Source organism: Cavia porcellus, unplaced genomic scaffold, assembly GCF_034190915.1.
Source record: "Cavia porcellus strain 051 isolate PalLab524CR breed Dunkin Hartley unplaced genomic scaffold, mCavPor4.1 scaffold_15, whole genome shotgun sequence".
In the NCBI taxonomy this organism is placed as follows: domain Eukaryota; kingdom Metazoa; phylum Chordata; class Mammalia; order Rodentia; family Caviidae; genus Cavia; species Cavia porcellus.
In genome coordinates, this window is record NW_026947498.1 from 68,879,914 (window position 1) to 68,898,466 (window position 18,553).

The 18,553-nt window shown below is 39.0% G+C and overlaps 1 protein-coding gene across 1 annotated transcript in view; it reads right to left on the minus strand.

Moving 5' to 3' along the window:
- Positions 1–14,505, minus strand: part of Kpna1 (karyopherin subunit alpha 1) — a 71,538-nt gene extending 57,033 nt beyond the window's left edge. Inside the window, exon 1 of the mRNA XM_003464161.5 lies at positions 14,320–14,505. The gene's annotated coding sequence lies outside the window, so the exon portion shown is untranslated. The remainder of the gene's footprint in view (positions 1–14,319) is intronic.
- Between the last annotated feature and the right edge of the window lie 4,048 nt (positions 14,506–18,553).

Consider the following 18,553-nt stretch of genomic DNA (forward strand, 5'->3'; position numbering starts at 1 on the left):
AGTCCCTGAATTAAATCACCTATTGAATTGTTTCAATACTTTTATACTTGATGGTCATAACTAGTATCTCAAATTTGTAATTTTGGCTTTCTCCATTCCCACATTTCTTTGCTTATTTGTTTGTTTTGTTTTAGAATGGGGATGATACTAGGGATTGAGTGCAGGGCCTTCTCACTGGGCTACATCCCCAACCTTTCCTTTTTTGTTTTCTTTTGGATTGGTTTTTGGTATCCCAAGCCAGTGTCTTACTATGTAGTTCAGACTGTCCTCAAACTCACAGAGATCCTCTGCCTCAGCCTTCTGAGTGCTGGGATTATGGGCATGTACCACCATGCCCAGCAACATTTTTATTTCTTTTTTTCTTTTTGTAAGATATCTAAGAGGACTTCTCCCCAACAAGTAATTACTGACATTTTCTGCTCTACAGTTTCACATTTTTTAGGTATCAAATAAATGGTTTTAACCAACACAACATGCTTCTTTCACATGACATATCTGAGGGCTATCCATGTGTTGTGTATATCATATCAATAGACAATTTCTTTTGTTGCTGAGTACTATTGTACTGTAGGGGTGCTCTATAACTTATCTGCTCAACAGTTGATAAACATCAGGATTTGACAGCTCTAGTTGTGTGCTGTGTTGCAGCTGTTTTCAGATTTTTTAAAAATATTAACTGCTGTGTCATCCATCCATATCTGTCTCACTAAATTTACAAACATGGGAAGTATTTGGAGATATAGCTCAAATGGTAGAGTATTTGCCCAACACATGTGATGCCCTGGGTTCCAGCCCCAGCACCCAATGACGATGATGACGATAAAATACACAAAACTTGAAATGTGTGTTAAATTCTATTAAATGCCTCTTTTGTAGTTACTGAAGAGGTCATTATTCCTTTTAGCTACTAAATATAGTGAGTTATGATAATGAATTTCCTAGTACTCAATGATTATTGATTCTTGGGATCTGATATACTTGATCATAGTGTAGCATTTTTCAGTTTTATTTGCTAATGTTTTCTGAACTAGTGCTATACCCAATACCCACAGCTGATATTGATTATTGTTTCTTTGGGTGAAAAGAGGGTATAACATTTGTCATGTTGAAGGCTTTTTCAAAAACACATGGGTATGAGGCCTATTTTACAGCTTCTGGAAAAGGCAAAATTATATAAACAATAAAAACATTCTTGCTTTCTGGTCACCAGAACATGAGCAGCTCTTCTGTGCCACAACCCTCTACCATACTCTGGCTCATGGCATGGGACTAGCTAACTACAAATTGAAATCTCCACAAACTGTGGGCCAAAATACACCTTGCCTCCTAAGAAAGGGATGGAGAGCAAGAGCATCTAACCTGGTGTGGCGGCACATGCCTATAATCCAAGCACTCAGATGGTTGAGGCAGGAGGATCACACAAATTTGAGGCCAGCTTGAGATACAAAGCAAGACCCTGAGGGACAAAAACAAAAAACAAAACAAAACGAACAGTAAAAACATCAGTGGTTGCCAAGAGTCTGAGGGAAACGAGAGATTAATAGATGGAGTAAAGGACTTTTTTTAGGGCAAGAAAATTATTCTATATGATACTATATTATTCTATATGATAAATATATTCTGCATGAAAATTATTCTATATACCATATTATTCTATAGGATATACAGTTCATCTGCCAAAATCTGTAAAACGTAAAACACCAAAAATAAACCTTAATATAAAATCTTAACTCTGAGTGACAATCCATCACTGTTGGCTTGTCAACTATCTTAATTCACTGGGCTACAACAACAAAATACTAGAGGCCTGGCTGGTTCATACAGAAATTTCCCACAGTCTGAAGGCAAAGATGTGAGCAGGTACTTTACAAACAAATTCTCTCATCTTATGCTACAGGAATCACATTCCTAGGACTAGAGCCCAGAGAATGTGTCATCCAGGTCCACTAGAATATATGAGTAACAGGTATCTGTGGTGGCAGAAAGGCAACTCACGTTATCAGTTACTAGATAATAAAAATAAAATGTGGTAGATGGGCATATGAAATTCCACACCAACACAAATAAATATGTATCAATACACACACACCACAAAAAAGATCTATAATGTTGAGCTAAAAAAGAACAAAAACAAGAAATAAGACAATGTCTATAGCATAATACAGACTATACACACATACTGTATATTCCACTAAATATTTCATGATTCATATGCAGCAAACTAATTTATCAAACAATCCCTTAAGAAGGACAACTCTAAAACATTCACCCAATTTCCAAACAAATAGACTCCTACAACTAATAAATTCAGCAAAGTAGGATATAAAACCACTATACAAAAATTAATAGCATTCCTGTGTACTAACAATGAACTCATAAGGAAAAAAAAACCTCAGAAAAACAATCCCATTCACAACAGATTTTTAAAAAGTACCTAGGAATTAACCAAGGAAATAAAAGACATCTAAAAAGTACTTTGAAATGAAACGGAAGATAATATCAGAAAAAAGCAAAGATATCCCCTGTTCTTGAGGCAAAATCAGTATTATCAAACTGGCTACATTACCAAAAATGTTATCTAGATTTAATGGGACTCCGATCAAAATATAAATATGAGGCAGAGCTAAAGATGGCAGATCAGTAAGCAGCAAAATACACAGCCTTCCTGAGAGAAACAGCTCAGATGCCAGAACAAAACATCCTGGAGAAAACCAGACAGAGGGAGACGAATCCTCTCAAGCCAGGAAGAAACTAAAGGGAAAGGAGCCAGTCAAACACACGGTCGCAGCGCTACCATCAGAGCTGCTCACATTCACGGCCACTGCATGCTAGCTAATGGAGCCCCAACTGTGCTGAAGTTGGGGGTCAGCGGAGCCCAATGGAGAACCCACGGTGAGTGCTTGGAATAAGACCCTCCTACGGGAAAGGGGCAACTGACTGGATGAAATATTGGAATCGGGCAGGACAGGCATGAACAAGGAATGGCAGTTACTTCATTTGGTTGTTCCCTGCCCAGAGCAGATTTGTGAGATCTGCTTGGGCTGGGTCATGCCCTAGGCCGGGACCCAATAGCCAGGGATGAAACTGTCTAGCAGTTGTCCCTAACTGGTTCCATACATGCAGCACACACTAACATGGTAAAGGGCCCTGCTGGATGACTGGCTCCAAGGGGAGGACCAGCCTATACCGCGCCTACTTGCACCTCAACAACCAACAGCCAAGTGGAGAGGGCAGAAATCCTTAGCCAGTACACTTCAGAAGAACCATAACCAACAAGGAACAGGGCTGGGATCACCACCATACACCTGTATGGAAGAAACCAAAACCATGACAAGAGAAAGAAATAAGAAAAAGCCCCCAGCCCCCAACCCAGCAAATATTGATCCAGGAGAGGTAAACAGAGAAGAGATTAAAGGCAGCAAAGATGCTGTATCAGACCTGGCATCAGCTGACATAAAGAGATATCTTTGTGACACAGACCACTCAAAACTGAAATACTAATTCAAGTAAAGCAAGATATAAAAAGATTAATGAAAGAAATGCTAAGCACCTTTCAAGAAGACACAGATGAAAGAATGGAGGAACACAAAAAAAGGAGAGAAATATTAGATGAAGAATATAAAATCTAGAATACATCAAACAGATTCAAAGAGATTACTAGGAAATTAAAAACTCCATTGAAAGCTGGCAAAATTGCTTGACAAACTAGCGATAGATTAACAAAACTTGAAGATAGGTTTGCAATATCTGATTGCAAAAGGAAAGATCTCTTAAAACTAACAAGGAAACAGACAATAACAATACAAAGGCTAGAAGACGACAAGAGGATCTATAACTTAAGAATAAAAAACATGAGTGAAGCAGCAGAGGTAAGCAAAAGGAAATACAAAGGCTATTCACCGAAATAATTAAGGAAAACTTCCCAAGTATAGAAAAAGGAAATGATACTCAGATGAGGCGTACAGAACTCCAGCCACCTACAACCAAAGCCACCTACAACCAAAACAGAACTACACCCAGACATTTAATAATCAAGATCCCAGAAATTCATCACAAGAACAGAATATTAAAAGCTGTCAGAGAAAAGAAACAGATCACCTATAAAGGAAACCCATCAAAATGACAGATTTCTCTACCCAAACCATCAAATCAAGAAGAGCTTGAGTGAAGTATTCCAAGCCCTGAAAGAAAATAACCTCCAATCCAGATTGATGTACCCTGTAAAACTGTATCTCAAAATTAATGGAGAAAAAAGATGTTTCCCTGACAAAGAGAAACTGGGGAAATTTGTGACCACCAATCCAATCCTACAAAAAATACTGAAGGACATTCTAGAGAGAGAGAGAGAGAAAAGTACCAGGATTTCAGGAACAGTAGCAAAGAGGCCTCAATGAATGGAGCAGAAAGTGGAATGAAGGAGAAAAGCAGAGAACTAATGGCAGAAAAATAGCATAGCAGAAATGAAGCAGAGAAGGTTGGCTATAATCTCTAACACAGATGGCCTTGACACACTAACAAAAAGAAACATAGGCAGAGTAGATCAGGGGGTAGGGTCTGTTGGGAGCCTGCCGTATTACCCATGAGAATATAGCCACAAGATGGCGTCTGCCTACCGCCTCGCTGCTCCCCCGCCCATCGTGTGCCCAAGATGGCGCACACATCCTGCTTCCTGGTTCTTGCTCGGCTTACTGTCCCCGCCATATATGGTAATGATTGATTGCTTCCTTGTTGCCGCCCAATCGCCTGTCCCCACGTGTAATCCCATGATTGGGTAACATTAGCTATATAAGCCCAAGTATAGGAAGTGCCCGACGCACAACACGTAGGAAGCCGTCAAGGACGGACGTGTATTGAGGTTGTAGCCCACTCAATAAAGGAGCCTGCAGAGACAAAGTGTTCGTGTGCCTCATTCTGCAGGACAGACGCGGCGCCGGACAAGGGTCCATCGAGATGCTCTGTATAGGAAATATAATTAACTGAAAGAAGATTTATGGACCGAAAATTATATGAGAAAACAATGCTCTATATGACAGGGAACCAGAGAGAAATAGGAATAGCTCGTCCAGCACCTACAGATAGGTTGGAAAGTCATGACACTTTTGTGCAGTAGAGAACTACTCAGCTATAATGACGGAAAACCTTGAGGCTTTTGTAGGTAAAGGAATACAACTTGAGATCAAGCCCAGGATTGAGAAGGTTCAGAACCACTTAGGGAAATAGCAGGTTGCCCCCCCCCCCCACCGCCGCAATCTAAAAACTGAGGGAGATGGTGGGACCCAAAATGAGCAGTGCACCCTGTGGGAGTGAAAAGGAGGAATTTTCTAAAAAAGGAAGGCAGAGGATATTGTTAATAGTGTATCAGGACATAAAACCCACATTACTCACACTACTATGTTTAGATGGATTATATTCTGTTCCAGTTTGTCTACTTGTATTAGATTTGAGGGCACAGATTAACTTAATCTGAAGCCCTGTATAATTTACACTGTCTTACTATGACTGATCTTATTTGAATCTGGTTTGTTATACTGCTGTTTTGTATTGACTGATTTTATTTGAATGTTTTATGATTGATAGTATCAAGTCAGAGTATACAGAGTATATTTTATATGGACGATGACAAGATTCACTAGGATACTCACTCTGGTTTGATTATTACCTGCTTTTGAAGTCTTATAATGTCTCCAATGTTTTGTTTTTTTATAATATTGTTACGTACTGCTATATTCAATTATACTATGCCTGATGATATAGACAATTCTATTGAAGATAACAAGAGACATCTTAGTAACCATTGTAGATCACCTTGTATTGTCGTTTTACATGACCTTTTCATTTCATGTTTTTTCTAGGAATTTGGTTTCTTTTGTCTTGCTTTTTTTTTGTTTTTCCCTCTAATATACAAAGGACAGATATACATGTAGAGACTCATGTATGGGTAGAACATCTAAACAGTCTCTGAGAACTGATTATATACTGCACGATGAAATGAATAACTATGTTGAAGAAAAAAGAGACACTACAGTACCCAGTGCTGATTCCATAGTGTCATGATGTGAAATCCAGCAATACTATTATTCTTTGTTCAGAGTGATTTTAGTCTGTTTTGTTTAATTTCAACATACATGAAGGTATGGACAGCTATGCTGAAGAGAATGAGAGACACTCAGCCATCATTGACTTCCTTCTTATTGCCTGGTCTTGAAGACCTTAACTGACTTCATCATCCTGTTCGGATCAGTTTTATATTATGTTGTTTTGTATGAATTCACTGTATGTGAAGATATGGACAACTATTTGGAAGAAAACAAGAGCAATATGATAGATAGTGAAGATCTCTGGTTGTCATGCTTTGAAATTTATGTCTCTTACATTGCTTTCTTATGTTCTGTGTTGTGTTTAATTTTATCCTCTTTAAAATGAAATTTTAAAAAACATTAAAAAAAGAAACATAATTTCGAGGCTTTTATAGGTAAATGAATGCAACTTGAGACCATACTCACACATGAAATAGATCAGACTCACATGTGTGAAAATTTTATTATCTCCTTAGAGTAAGAAACTGAAAGAGTAAATAAGATCCAAAATATAGAAAATATACTATAAAAGGGGAAGAAATCATTTAAAAGGAAAGAATCACTGGGATGAGGGAAAGGAGAAAAAAATGAAGGGAAAAGAAGATATATATATTTATATATGTGCACACAAGATAGCTAGTATAATTATACTACTAATTTCTATTAGTTCATTGAAAAGTATGGTTTGTGTCTATTTTGTTTGATCAATTTTCATGCCTATAGTTTATAATCTGAGCAAGTACTCTGAAGATAAAAATACACAATATATTATTGGTAATCCCTTATTATCCTGTTTTGAAATTCTGTATCATTGTTTTTATTTTCTTCTCTTTAAAATAAAAAAGATCAATTAATTTTTTTAGAAGTTTCAAAAAATATATACATAGAAGTATCTTTCCTCACAGAGCTGAGGAAACAAAATCCTAAAATTAGTTTGCAAGCAGAAAAGACTCAGAACACCTAAAGTAATCCAGGGTAACAAGAAGAAAACAAAAGTATCACAATCTCAGATTTTAAATTAGATTATAAAGCTAGTGATTAAAAACAGCATGGTACTGGCACAAAAAGAGACATACAGATCAATGGAGCAAAAGATACAGAAACAACCCCAGGCACATTCAGCCATCTGATTTTCAACAAAGAGGCCAAAAACATAAACTGGAAAAGTCAGTCTCTTTATTAGTACACTAGGAAAACTGGTTTTCCATGTTCAAAATGCATTTAGATCTGTATCTCTCACCATGTACTACTCATCTACTAATCAAATCAAAATGGATCAAATCAAAATGAGACATAAAAACAAAAGAAAAAAATGGAAAACTCCTGAAGGCATAAGCATATACAAGAACTTCCTAAACCCCAACTGCAAAACCCAGTATCAACAGGACCACATCAAATTAAAAAGCTTCTGCAGAGCAACTGAACAACCAACAAAGTGAAGACAACTTTCAGAATGAGAAAAAAAATTTACCAGTGGCTCTTCAAACAGAAAACCAATGTCTACACTTAAAAACAACTCAAAAATGAGATCCACCTCAATAAAAGACCCAATCAAAAAGTGGGCAACTGAAATGAACAGACACTTCTCAACAGAAGTACAAATGGTCAATGGGTACATGAAAAAAGTGCTCAGCATCTCTGCCCATTAGAGAAATGCAAGTCAAAACATGCCTGAAATTCTATCTTACTTCAGTAAGAATGGCTATCATCAAGCAATCACATAATAACAAATGCTGGAGGTCTGTATTGTTGGTAGGAATGTAAAGTAGCACAACCACCATGGAAATCAGTACAGAGATTCCTCAAAAAACTACAAGTAGAAACTCCAAGCCGGCCTTGGTGATGCACACCTCTGATTTCAGCATTTGAGAGGCTGAGGCAGGAAGATAACCATGAGTTCAAGGTCAGTCTGTGCTACATAACTGAGTTCAAGGCCAGCCCAGCCTACACAGTAAGACCCTGCCTCAAAACAAACAACAACAAAAACCCTACACACCTGTGTTTGATCAAGCTACTCCCCTTCTAGGTATCTTCCTACAAGAGTTAAAGATCACATTATAGTGAAACATGCATATCCATGCTTATAGCAGCACAACTCAAATCTTCAAAGTAGCCTACATTCCCATCAACATGTTAATGAATAAAAAAAGTGGATATATACACAATAGAGTATTATATAGTCATAAAGGATAAATTTCAGCCATTTGTAGGAAAATGAATGCACCTTGAGATCATAATTTTAAATAAAATAAATCAGACTCAAAGATTAAATATTCCATAGTTTCTTTTAAATGAGAAACCCAAAGTATACATAATTTAGGAGCAAAATAAAAAACTGTAGCAAACAAGGAGGTACAGCAGACTTTATGGAGATGGGAATGGAACCTGGGATGGAAGGAGACGGTAAGGGAGTAAAAGGGATCAAGATGGAATATATACCAATGCCCCATGATGAATGCATTTATGTATCAAAACATATACTAATCAGGAAAAAAAATAAAAGAAATTTGCCAATACAAAAGCACATAAATTCCCTTGGAAGGATACGTGGAATGTAATTAAATGAAAAAGAACCGACACCTAAACACATCATGATATTTCAAGGGTTAAAAATAAAACCTTAAAAGCTTTCAGAGACTGGGGAACAGACAAGAAGGCCACATAAGGATGATGAACCAAAATATCTTTGGATTTCCATGGCAACACTGGAAGGAAGAAAGCAATATGGCTGCAGTGAAAATAGTTTTCAACCTAGAGCTTTCAATCCTCCACGCAGTAAAACTCATGATCAAAAGGGAAGGGGGACAGCATTTTTTTCCAGTCATGCAAATCTCAGAAAGTTCTGACTCTCATGTAACCATGTCCCAGAAAGGTACTAGGAGATGTGATACAGAGTACTCAATCAGCCAAGAAATACACAGGAAACAAGAGACCCAATACAGGAAAAAGAGAAAGAAAATTTAAAAGTGACACAAAGAGAAGCCCCAGCATGACAAGTGTGAGACCAGCTGAAGTGCATTAAGAGGACAAGGGCCCAGGAGAACTGCTGAAGCAACTCAAACAAAACAATGTTTTATTTATGCTTCAATTTCTAGAAACACATAAACTGCTTAAAAAGGAAATGATGTTGTACTCCACCTAGTTCAGAAGTATTTACAATACTGTAAACACTGAATATTGACTGAACACCTCTGATAACTATGCTGAGAGAGGTACGAGATAGAATGTGTATGTGGGTGCACGTGTTTCAGTGAGGTGGACATGCACACAGCAGCAATGACTAGTATCTTGCTTAGAGCACAATGAATAGATAATGACTAAAACTACTATATTAAGAAGGAACAAATAGGGGCTGGAGTAGAGGTCAGTGACATAGCACTCACTTGTCATGCCCAAGGCCTAAATTCAATCCCCAGCACCAGAAAAGGAAATTGTAATAAAACAAAGATATTTATAAATATGAAGGTAAGCAAGAGGAAATATCAAAAAGAAAACGGTAGTGTCCAAGTGCAGAAGCTAAAATGAGACACCTTTTCAGATTATTATTCTAATTTAAAAATTGTACTTTTTAAATGGTGTTAAGAAACATGAATAATCTTTCAGCTGTTAATAAACCAAGTATTTACAGCATCATTTCATGTTGTTAAACAATTTGACTGGCTTTAAAAAAAAAAAAAAACACATCTAGTTGTTCTGACAGTGAGGGTGAACTGTGAATAAAACCAAACTCCAATGACTGATATGAACATAATATACAAATAGCCCTATGTTTGAACTCCAGCTCCACCACTTACTCTGACGTTGGGCAGGTTACCTAATCTACAGCATGATTAGGCACAAGTAAACACCTCCCCAAAGTGGTTTTGCAAGGATAATTAAGTAAAAGTATCTGAAATATAACTTGAACCAGAGGAGGTGTGGAAGCCGAGCCCTGATATTCCAGTAACTGGGAAGGCTGAAGTAGCAGGATCACTGAATTTGAGGCCAGCCTGGCCTACATAAGTGAGTTCAAGACCAGCCTGGATTATGTAAGTGAGACCCCATCTGGGGGAAAAAAAAATAACTATATGTTCTCTATATAGGTGCATATACATATATATGTATACTTATACCTTACATAGATATATAGGTATATATACCTAAGATCTTATATAGATATATAAATATGTCTTAAACCTTACCTTACATAGATATATAGGTATGTCTTAAACCATCAACAGGTTTTAGTATTTTTTCTGAGCCTTTCAGGTCCCAGGCTACAAACTCCCATTCTAACCCCTCTGCCTTGTCAGTCAACAGAGCACAGAGAAACAGGGACAGATCAGCACATATCCCTCTTCATGCTGGAAAACCAATCATGGTGAGTAAGCAATTATCTTTGTATATGAAGGACAGTATTATTCTTGTTTTATGAAGGAGATTACCCACATTACCCACATTCTGTGCTGGTGCCTACTCTCAAGAACTGTCCCAATTAATCCAAAACACTAGGACACAACCAATTCTTTCATTTAGGACTGCTTAACTGGATGTTAACATCTTTAAAAACAAACCAAACTGTGCATTCATCAGTTTGCATCCCTGCTCTTTCAATGCACAACCTCAAAATTTTCTACTTGCAGACTTCATACACACCCCACCCCATTGGCCACCTCCTGCTTACTGCAGCAAGAGAAAAAAGAATCATCCCAAATCAGCTAATGAACGATACAATTTACCATTTCCAATGTATTCTCCCATTATTACAGCTAAATTCTTAATCCCTACAAAGTACAACGCATATCTTCAAACAAAAATAGAATAATTAGGTTATCTTTATCCACTACTAGGTCAGTTACTCAAAGTACAGTGTTTAAAAACAAGAAGTGTTAAATCTGTTAAAGGTTTATTAAAGAGACACACTGCCATTAATCTCCCCTAACCTGTTACTCCTCAGTTGAAACACGCGTATCCCATTGTTCTTGCCACTTTCTGAAGAGGTTCTGCAAGTCCTTTTTCATCTTCAGTTGCACTGCTGTGGGTATCTTGATGTCCTGAACTGATCAAAATGTTGCCTTTCACGGGTTTGTTTGGGTTTGTGTTGGGGGGCTGGTACCAGAGATGGAACTCATGACCTCATGCTTGCCAGGCAGACACCTGTGCTGCTGAGCTAACCCCCTGGTCCTTTCCCCAGTTATTCAGATCTTAGGGAAGCACCAAAAGCCCCCCAGCAGGCCAGATTTGATGAATAAAGTGGATGAGGTCACTGTGTTTTTATGAGTCTCCCTTTCCACTGGACGGCAGCAGCACTCACTGTATTTTTTGACCACACCTCCTAAAGACATTCACAAAACAGACTTCCAGAATTGCTTAAGAATGAGCCTGGAATCCCAGCACTCCAGCTCCCAAGCCTGAGGCAGAAGAAACACTGCAAGTTCAAGACTAGCATGGGCTACGTATTGAGTTCATGATCAGTTCGGACTACAGAGCAAGACCCTGCCTCAAAAAACAAAAAAAACAAAAATAAACAAACAAAAACATTGCTTATGATGATAGCATTAGTGTATTTGATTAGGGGAAAACTATGGAAGGGGATGAATGCCAATGTGTCTTTTATTGCAATAAATTTAAACATTCACATCTTTCAATTACCCCTGTACTTCTAAAAACAGTCCGTAAAACTTTAATTCAACAAACCCTGTGCTAAAATAATGGCGATAAAGAGAGCAAGACATAATCCTATTTTCAAATGTATAGGAAACAATAAAAGACAAAATAATCGTCAGTAAAAGAAAAAATCCAGCAAACAATTTAGAGCAATAACAGACTGTGGTATAAAACAATTCATATCACAGTCAAAACTAAGGAAAACTACAAAGACTGAACACACGCAAAAGTGTAAAGTTCTCAAATGGGATGGCTTACAAAACAAAAACGAACTAGTGAAATGAAAATTAAAAAACGAAAAAAAAAACAGCACTGAGCACTAAAAACTTTGTCTCTGGCCAGGTGTAATGGCCCATGTCTGTAACTCCAGCACTTGGGAGGCTGAGGTAAGCAGATTACAGTGAGTTCAAGACTAGCTTGAGCTACATAAAAAGACCTGTCTCAAAACAAAAATAAATAAATAAAATAAAATACAACAAAACATTATTTGCCTTAAGGTCTGTATTATTTTACAGAGACCAATGAACAAATGAACAAGTCTTGAGTGGCAAGAAATCATTTTTTGTAGTCCCCTTTGGTATGTATCAATTCTTAATTAAAACTCAAAGTCTTTAATATTAAAGGCTTATGTTGTCGGCTTCCATGTGAACTTGTTGCTATTTTACAGTTTTTGTTCAATTATAATGACTAATAAAACATCACGCAGTCAATACTTGTACTGTTAGATGTGTCTGGATCATGACTACAAAACTAGTTGCAGGTCATTCGCTGAACGACTGGATTAAGAATAAACACACAAGGCAACACACACCTGTAAAACCAGCATTCTGGGAGGCTAGGGCAGGACCGTCACAAATTCCAATGTAGCATTTTAGGGAGACGAGTGTCAAAATTTTAAAAAATGGCTCGGTGCAAAGACCAAGTTTAATAAACAGTACTGAGAAACAAAACACAACAGAGAAATAATTCTTAAAATTGCACTAACGTTGGATTGCAATGAATTACCTTACATTAAATTACTTTCCTGCCTTTCCATGTTTCTATGTATAAAACAGGAGAAAGTAACATCTACTACAAAGTTAATTTTGTATTAGATAGTTTTAATATACGTAAACATTTAATATACGTAAACATGAAAAGGAGCTCATTTCCAGGCTCATTCTTAAGCAATTACTCCCCGCTCATGCTCTCCACCTTAAAATCACGTATACCCATAAAACAGTGCCTTCCAAGAATAGACTATTTCAGCAGAAATACAACAGAAGGCCGGGGGTTTAGCTCAGCGGCCTAAGTGCCTGCTTGGCAAACGCGAAGTTGTGGGTTCGATTCCAGGTACCAAAAACAAAAAAACAAAAAACAGAGCTTCTGGCTTTCCTTTGAAAATTATTAAACTTTAATTCCTTCATTCTTTAAATGAAAAGAATAACTTGTCAATTACTTACAAAATACTACAAATGCCAGATAAAGGTAAGGAAAAAACTGTGTCAAGAATAAGCCATACAATGCGCAACATATGTACCACTGTTATATTTTAAATTTTTTTTTCTTGCAATGAAATGGATTTTTTAAAAAGCCATAGCTAAGGAGGTTGGTTTATGTCGGTAATCCCAGAACTCCGGAGGCTGAGGCAGGAAAAACTCGAATCCTCAGTCTACACAGAGAGATACTGTATTTAGAGCAACAAGAGGAGAATGTTACCTAGTCAACTACTGCTAGTAGATTTTAAAGAAACTGTTGAAACGACGAAGGAAGTTAGCAACATTGTTTACCTGTATCTTTCGCAATGGTTTATTGATTGATACTGCTAACCAAACCTGAGTTTAAGCCTTAAAAATCAATTGTGAAGCTCTTCTCTGAAAGCAGAACACGAAACACTTTCATTCAATCCTCAAACATTTTTTTCAGAACGACTCCCCTGATTCCATAGTCACCCAGAGTTTTCTCCTCCCATTTTGAGCTTAATCTGATTTTTTGCTGTTTTTTTCGCATCGCAGTTCACTCGCTGTGTGCAGACGAAGTTCTGTCATTCCTATAATTACCACACCCCCGGCAGCCGCCTTCGGCCGGGAGGTTGTGACACCGGCAAACTGCAGCTGCCCGTCTCCACCTCCCCCACCCCTTCGGCCCGGGCTCCGGCCCGGGGTTTAACTGCGCGCCCGGGACGGTCCTTCTCGGCCGGCTTAGGATTTCCACCGCTGCCCCACCTCTCCCCAGCCCCCCGCGCTGCCTCGACACGGCTCCCTAACCACCCCCCACCCCCACCCCGCTGGCGGCGGCGCAGGCCCAGCGCCCCACAGTCCCCGGCGCCGCGTCCACCGCCGCGCGCCGCCCCGCCCCGCCCCGACCGGCGTTCCCCACGGCGATCACCCCACCCCCACCTCTCTCCGCCGGCCGCGCGGCCGTTAGGACTGCCGGGCCCGTGACGCACGGACGCGCCGCGAGCGCCGGGGCCCAGACTCCCAAGTCAGAGGCGCCGCCGCCGCCTGCCGACGCCCGCCCTCGCCCGGGGCCCTCTCCCGGGTTCCGGCGGCGGACAGCCGGATCTGCCGGCAGGAGGGGGAAGGGATAAGGGCTGCGGCCGCGCTCTCTCACTCACCGGCTCGAGGCAACCGATCCCGGTGCCACTAGTAGAGTGAGGCGCTCGCTCGCTTGCCGGCCCGCCGTACCGCTCTCGCGCACAACCTTCAAGTGCTGGCCCGCTCCACGGCGGTGCTCACCAGGCCTCTCTCCACCGCCGCGCACCGAGCGCGAGACAGCTCAGCCGGCGTGCGCACTGCGCCTGCGTGCGGGGGCCGGCCTGCGTTCGTGCGCACGCCGCCTCGCCCCCGCCGCAGAGGCTGCCGGAAAGTGTAGTCTTCCCACGTCTTTTCCTTGCTGGGACTCGCAGATCGCAAACCACAGCCAGGCGTCAGGGGTAGGGAAGAGGATCTAGGTGAAGAGGAGGTTTGCAGTTATTGGAAAGGGCCGGGAAAGTTCTCTCTTCAAACCTGCCTTTACTAAGCTATTGCAACGCGAACTGATTGCCTTCCTGTCTCTGGATCTAGCCTCTCACATGATGGGTACCTAATACAGTACAGGATTATTGAATGGTGGGTGATTGAAGACGGATGGAGTAACGACAGTGACGTCAACGCTTCCCCCTCCAGAGGATTCACAAGCCACCGGTTTGCAGGAAGCTTCTGGGTAGCCTCTTTTTATTATCCATCTCCTTTGCCTGGCAATTTATAAGTACCATTAAAGCATTAAGAAATTAACACAAATACTTTTATTTCAGTCGGTACTCTTAAACGAAAATTTTGGGCACATAATTGTGACTATTAAATTTTATGAAATTAATTTGAGGGAAGAAATCAAGTAATGGCTTCAACGAACAAAAAACTGAAATCAGCTATTCAGAGATCACTAAAAAAAAAATCACACTTGTGACTTAGTTTACCAAAGCAAAACATCCCAAGAAACAAGGTGAAACATGAGATCGCCAGGTGTGGTGGCAGCACTGCCTCTGACCAAGGCAAGCTAACGCGGGACAATCACAAGTTTGAGCGCAGCCTGGAAACGTAGCGCCCCAGGGAGAGTCCCTCTCTCAAAATTTAAAAATTAGGCGGAGGACCCTGGATTCAATCCCCAGTTATAAATATAGATTACTGAAATATGTTTGTAAGTGTGAGAGAGAAGAGAGGACTACCCTAACCTATTCTAGGCTAACCAGTGTTCCTTTTCTTCCTCCTTCCTCTCCTCCACTCCCTCCATTCTCTCTGGTCTCCCTCCTGTCTCCCACCGATGGTGTGTTTATTAGGATCAGAGTTCAGTTTGAGCAAGGGGGCTGAAGGAAAGGAAGGTGTTTTATGGAGGAGACTCAGGGACAAGTATGGCTGACCACAGATCATCGTATTCCGGTCATGAACTAAGATGGATTATTCAGAGATGGACTTGGGAAAGCTAGTTCTTTTCAGTTTGCCCTGACTCTGATGTAATGCATAGTCCTTGAAGGTATTAATCAAATCTCAAAGGGTTTTCTTAGGTCTGTCCTCTCTGGCAGGGTCTCCTCAGGTCCAAGAGATGGACAAAAGCCCTGCTTATTTTTTTTGGTCACTGCTTTTAGATTCAGCAATCACAGCAGGTTTGGAAAAATGCTAGCAAATGTCAGGCTCACTTCTCATGGCTTCTCTTTTCATCTCTTGCATCCACAAATTCTCACTGCATGTTACCTTTGCAATGCCTAATGTTTTTAATATTTTATGCAGTTCTTAGTATGGAAAAGTTGTCCAAAATAACTATAGTAGGCCATTGCTGGGAGCCTAATTCCTATATATGTTAGCTTTATAAAAACGTTATATGTAGTGCTCTATAAGCTGAATCTACATTGAGAAATTTAAAATTATAGAACAGTATTTTTTCTATCAGACTCAACGGTGCTGTAGATATTCCTGTAATCTGTACTGTGTACAGGCAAAATTTTATGTCCTAGGACATTGCATCTTTACTTTTTAAAATTTTTCTATTTTAAAGAGCAAAACAGGAAAAAGGGTAGAAACGATACAGAATTTCAAAAAAATAGTAGGAAATTAATACTAGTTAGTATATTGCGTATTGTTATTTTAGAAGTGGTTGTTCAGGATACAAGATTTAGGCACAAAAAAATGGTCAAACAATGAAAGCACAAACTGTTCTTTTGGATAAACTAACAGATTAGTAGTATAGTTATCCATCTTGTATATATTTATAATATATATACATGCATCTATATGTATTCCTATATACATATAATTTTCCTTTCCATCTTTTCTTCTTTCACCTAAACCAGTTTTCTTTCCTTTTGAGCACTTTCTTTCCTTTTCATTATCACAATATCTGTTGTACATTTTGGATCTTATTACTTTTTAGCTTTTTTTTACATTAGAGAGACAATACAATATTTACAAATGTGAGTTTGATTTATTTCACTTATGAGTATAGTCTCAAATTGCCTCCACTTACCTATAAAAGCCTCAAGAATATCCTTTCTTCAGGGTTAAGGATTTAGCTCAGTGGCATAAGCACCTGCCTTCCAAGTGCACAGTTGTGAGTTTAATTCCCGGTACCAAAAAATAAAAAAAAGAATATCCTTCAGCATAGCTGAGTAATAGTCCATTGAATAGAAATACAACATCTTTTTTATCCATTCTGCAGTTGATAGGCCTTTGGGTTGTCTCCAAGATTTAGCTATTACAAATTGTGCTGCTATAAACATGGGTGCACATATGTCACTGTAGCATGACACTTTCAATTTTTCTGGGAAAATACTCAGAAGGGGAACAGCTGGATTGAATAGAACTTCCAATCCTAGGAGTTTTTGTACTGGGGATTGAACTCATGACCTCACACATAAGTGAGGCAAGCACTTATGCTGCTGAGCTATATCCCCAGCCCTTCCAATCCCACTTTTTTGAGAAATCTCTACACTGGTTTCCACAATGGCTGTACCCGTCTGTACTCCCACCAACAGTAAAGAAACAATTATTTTTCTCCACAGCCCTACCAACATTTGTTATTTGTTGATTTCTTGATGGCGGTCATTCTTTCTGGAGTGAGATGGAATCTCAATGTGGTTTTAATTTGCATTTCTCAAATGACCAGAAATGGTGAACATTTCTTCATGTTTTTATTTGCTATTTGTATTTCTTTATCTGAGAAGTGTGTATTCATCTCAGATGCCCATTTTTGGAAAGGGTCTTTGAATTTGGGGGCCTGATGTTTTTCAATTCTTTATATGCTCTAGATATAAGTCCTTTGTCTGAGAGACAACTGGCTAAAATTCTTTCCCAGTCTGTGGATCTTCTTTTCACTATGTTGGTGATTTCTTTTGAAGTGAAAAATCTTTTTAATAAGATGAGATCCCAGTTGTTGATTCTTTGAAGTACTTCTCACTTCTCGTGTGGTTTGCATTTTGTTCATGAACTCTTTGCCTACCCTATGTCTTCAAGATTTCTACCCACCTTGTCTTCCAGCAGATTTAGTGTTTCCATTTTAATATTTAGATCTTTTACCCATTTTGACTTTAGTGTATGGTGATAAACATTGATCTAGTTTCAGTCTTTGGCATGTGAAAAGTTAAGTTTTCCAATGTCATTTGTTCCCTCTTCCATTGAACATCGTTAACCCCTTTGTGAAAGAAAAGTGGCCAAGTGTGTTTCTAATTATGTCTGCATCTTCTAATCTGTTCCATTGACCCAAAGGTCTGGTTTTTTGCCAGTACCATGCTGATTTTGACACCGTAGCTTTGTAGAATAATTTCAAGTCAGGAATTGAGATGCCTCCTGCCTTACCTTTGTTGCCCAGGATTGCCTTTGCTATTATAGATCTCTTGTGTTTCCAAATGAATTTTAAGAATGTTTTCTCTAGATCTATGAGGTGTGTTAATGGTATTTTAATTGGGATTGCCTTAAATCTGTGTAACAGTTTTGGGAGTAATGACCATTTATATTATGTTGATTCTTTCCAATCCAAGAGCAAGGGATATCTTTCCATTTTCTGACATCCTCTTCAATCTCTTTTTTTAGAGTACTATAGTTTTCAATGTAAAGGTCTCTTACATCCTTTCTTAGGTTGATTCCTAAGTATTTCATTTTTTTGGATACTATTGTGAAAGGTGTTATTTCCATAATTTGTGTCTCAGTGAGTTTGTTACATACAGGAATGCTGTTGATTTTTGAGTGATGATTTTGTGTCCAGGTACACTGCTGAATTTCCTTATTAACTTTAGTGGTCTTTTGATGGGGTTTTGGGGATCTTCTATATAGTGTATCTTGTCATCTGCAAACAATAATGATTAACTTCTTCCTTTCTTATCT